Source organism: Rhagoletis zephyria, unplaced genomic scaffold, assembly GCF_001687245.7.
Source record: "Rhagoletis zephyria isolate East Lansing unplaced genomic scaffold, Rhagoletis_zephyria_1.1 Rzeph_scaffold_00222, whole genome shotgun sequence".
In the NCBI taxonomy this organism is placed as follows: Eukaryota; Metazoa; Arthropoda; class Insecta; order Diptera; family Tephritidae; genus Rhagoletis; species Rhagoletis zephyria.
Genome location: NW_016157306.1, coordinates 92,680 through 97,203, shown reverse-complemented (window position 1 = coordinate 97,203; position 4,524 = coordinate 92,680).

Sequence of the window (4,524 nt, the reverse complement as noted above, 5' to 3'; positions counted from 1 at the left end):
ATATGCATGAGTATGCTCACATAAAAAACGTTTGAAGCAAAGCAAAGCAAAACGAAGCAAAATCTTGGGCAACTCTCAACTTTTGCCCGCTTTGGCAATCAGCTGTCTACATGTATCTTTTCTCGTGCGCTTGCATATGGATTTAACGACAAAAATAGGAATTTTTATTGCTATTAATGCATATTATTATATTGCTATCTATTTTACAGATAAAAAATATGGAGGAAAAGGAGAACGCATAAGCTGTCAAAGCGTTTATTGTAGCATACCTTCTGCGTTTCACGCTTTTTTGTCAAAGTTTGAACTGCCAAGCAAAGCGAGGAAAGTTGTATGTGAATGGCCCTTTAGTGTTTGGCCGAACTTCTCCGATTTGTCGCGTGGGCCTTAATGTTGTGGCACAAAGGGGGTGCCTATAGTTTTATGTCGACTCTGAAAGGTTTTTTCCGTGTTCAAGGTTTGCGCACTTCTAACCACTACACCCAAACGGCCTATATGCGAAACCTATATTCAGATAAATTTTTTGGGTTTTGGTATCGATATTTGGAATATTTTATTCCGATATTAATGGGTACCCGATATTTTTATAGCGATACTTTAAATGAGTACCATATCGATACTTTCGGTTCGATATCTTGTCCCTAAGTATATATATGCAGTAGAGATGGGCACGGGACTAAATATTTAATCCCGACCTTGCCCATCCCGAAATTCCATTTTTAAATCCCGAGCCCGCCCATCCCGACATTTTTCAGAATTGTACCGCGGGTCCCGTGGGTCCCGATATCTATCTCTAAAGCGGGCTACACACCGACAGCAAATTGAAACGAGCGGTTGAGATTTCAACGTGTGTGGCGAGGTTTACAAACAGATCTGGCATCTTCCTATAATTTTTTTTCTTTTTCGTCTCAATAAAACATTAAAAGTGAATATTTCAAACATCGTTTTTAAGGTAGACTTTGTGAATTTGCGGGGGTTGCGGTTTTATCGGGAGTGTCGGGAAAGGATTTTGGTCCCGTCCCGCACGCCATATTTTTACAGATTTCCCGATACCGCCCATCCCGGCCAATTTTAAATCAGTACCGTGGGTCCCGCGGGTCCCGATATCCCGCGCCTATCTCTAATATGCAGCTAGTTTCTTTACTTGAGTCCGTAAACGCCATTCTTACGGCATCCGATTCTATGATTGCTTTGGGCGATTTAAATCTGCCACACATTTCATGGAACATTGTTGACACCGATCTAGAGATAGTTACAATGTATTTCTGGAGGAAATTGCTGAACTTTGCCTTAAACAAATAAATATATGTCCAAATAAGTTTGGAAAGGTCTTGGATCTCGTTTACATTTATGATGTTCCGAAGGCCTCTATTAATCGTTGTGGTCCCCTAGTTTTGCCAGAGGATGCATACCATCCCGCTNAGTATATATATGCAGTAGAGATGGGCACGGGACTAAATATTTAATCCCGACCTTGCCCATCCCGAAATTCCATTTTTAAATCCCGAGCCCGCCCATCCCGACATTTTTCAGAATTGTACCGCGGGTCCCGTGGGTCCCGATATCTATCTCTAAAGCGGGCTACACACCGACAGCAAATTGAAACGAGCGGTTGAGATTTCAACGTGTGTGGCGAGGTTTACAAACAGATCTGGCATCTTCCTATAATTTTTTTTCTTTTTCGTCTCAATAAAACATTAAAAGTGAATATTTCAAACATCGTTTTTAAGGTAGACTTTGTGAATTTGCGGGGGTTGCGGTTTTATCGGGAGTGTCGGGAAAGGATTTTGGTCCCGTCCCGCCCGCCATATTTTTACAGATTTCCCGATACCGCCCATCCCGGCCAATTTTAAATCAGTACCGTGGGTCCCGCGGGTCCCGATATCCCGCGCCTATCTCTAATATGCAGCTAGTTTCTTTACTTGAGTCCGTAAACGCCATTCTTACGGCATCCGATTCTATGATTGCTTTGGGCGATTTAAATCTGCCACACATTTCATGGAACATTGTTGACACCGATCTAGAGATAGTTACAATGTATTTCTGGAGGAAATTGCTGAACTTTGCCTTAAACAAATAAATATATGTCCAAATAAGTTTGGAAAGGTCTTGGATCTCGTTTACATTTATGATGTTCCGAAGGCCTCTATTAATCGTTGTGGTCCCCTAGTTTTGCCAGAGGATGCATACCATCCCGCTCTTGGGTTAAGCTACGAAATTATAAATGAAATACATAATAATAAGGCGTATAGTTCAAGTAGTAGATATGTTTTTGCGAAAGCAAATTTTAGAAAAATTAACAAAGAACTTTCAAAGTTATCTTGGCCAATATATAGAGATGACGTGGCAAAAGCCGTAGGTACCATATTATGTTTAAATTGGTTTCAATATATTTTCAATTTATTCTATTTGAATCTATTTTATATTTGAACAATTCCACACGACTTTCCCAGTGTTTTAAATCCTGGTTATGCCACTGATGCTTTTTAGTCTAAAAACGACATAACCCTAGTAAACAGCTGTTTGTGAAACGTGGCGTTGCCGGACTTGCACTTCACGATTTCATGAAACGATGCCGAATTCATGGTTAACTTTCGTGTATAATTGAATTCATGAAATGGTGTTTATGCAGCCAATTTTAACCCAAATTCATGAAATGAATTCGTGAATTAGCCTACGCATAAGCGTAGTAAATGATACTGTTTTCAATTTGTTTCGAAAGTATGTGCCAAAACGTAATATTGTTCATGAAGAACCAACACAATTATGGATCACTAGCGGCATAGCTACTTTGCATTAAATAAGAAATGATATAATTCAAATTCTTTGTAAAATTAAGAAAAATTTATTTTTAATATTTTATTGAGCTTTGTACCACGATTGTTTTTTATTAGGAAAAATTGAAACAGCAACAAAGTCTAAGCGGTAGCCACAATAATATTGACAAATAAAAAGAATATACTTAACAATCCTAAATCATTTTATGGTTTCGTAAATTCAAAGCGTAAAGTATTTATATGGATTTCCGTCCGCTATGCATTATTGCAACACTGTGTCTNGCTACACACCGACAGCAAATTGAAACGAGCGGTTGAGATTTCAACGTGTGTGGCGAGGTTTACAAACAGATCTGGCATCTTCCTATAATTTTTTTTCTTTTTCGTCTCAATAAAACATTAAAAGTGANCCACAATAATATTGACAAATAAAAAGAATATACTTAACAATCCTAAATCATTTTATGGTTTCGTAAATTCAAAGCGTAAAGTATTTATATGGATTTCCGTCCGCTATGCATTATTGCAACACTGTGTCTAGCGACAACACATTTGCCCAGTTCTTTAGGTCCAATTATTCTGTAGACTGTAGACTATATTTAATTCGGGGCTAACATCACAACTGCTCAACTTTTAGTATCAAGTCATGACGAGCAACTTCCCTACTCCACTTGCTCCTGTCGATATTCAGAAACGGCAGTAGATATCGACGCCATAGTAAAAATTTCTTCTCCGGACGACATATGTATAAACTATTTCTTTATTAACTACCGTACAGTGCTTATTTACACCAGGCTCAGGTTAAAATACCTAATCGACTCGCAAAATAATCTCTTCTGGNAATATTTCAAACATCGTTTTTAAGGTAGACTTTGTGAATTTGCGGGGGTTGCGGTTTTNTTGTTGGAAATTGAAAATGAGAATGCGTGCGTGGGCTTCATCTTTCCGTGCAAATATGTATGTATGTACATATATCGAATGATTCTTAAATCTGAAATGTTTGTGCAAAGTTTCAAATCGAGCACCCTAATTTGATATGNATATTCAGGTCGGGGCTAACATCACAACTGCTCAACTTTTAGTATCAAGTCATGACGAGCAACTTCCCTACTCCACTTGCTCCTGTCGATATTCAGAAACGGCAGTAGATATCGACGCCATAGTAAAAATTTCTTCTCCGGACGACATATGTATAAACTATTTCTTTATTAACTACCGTACAGTGCTTATTTACACCAGGCTCAGGTTAAAATACCTAATCGACTCGCAAAATAATCTCTTCTGGCACTTATCTTAATTTTTGAGTCAGGCGACAATAATCAGATTCTCTGAAACGCATATTTATCTGGGGTGTAAAATACTTTACCGATCCCTCAGTTCGTCCGCAAGATTTTTTTTTAATTTACTAGCATTTTAAAATTATACAAAATTAAAAATAAAGAAATGAAATTGTTCAAAATTGTTGTTGTTGGAAATTGAAAATGAGAATGCGTGCGTGGGCTTCATCTTTCCGTGCAAATATGTATGTATGTACATATATCGAATGATTCTTAAATCTGAAATGTTTGTGCAAAGTTTCAAATCGAGCACCCTAATTTGATATGTAAGTTGTCTCTGTACGATTGTATATAGATATCTAGATTTATAAGTAAAATAGAACCATATTTGTCTCAGAAAAAAACATCGAAATAAACCATATATAGGTATGTGTACGGAGGCAAAACCAACATTTTTGTTTTGCAACGTCGTG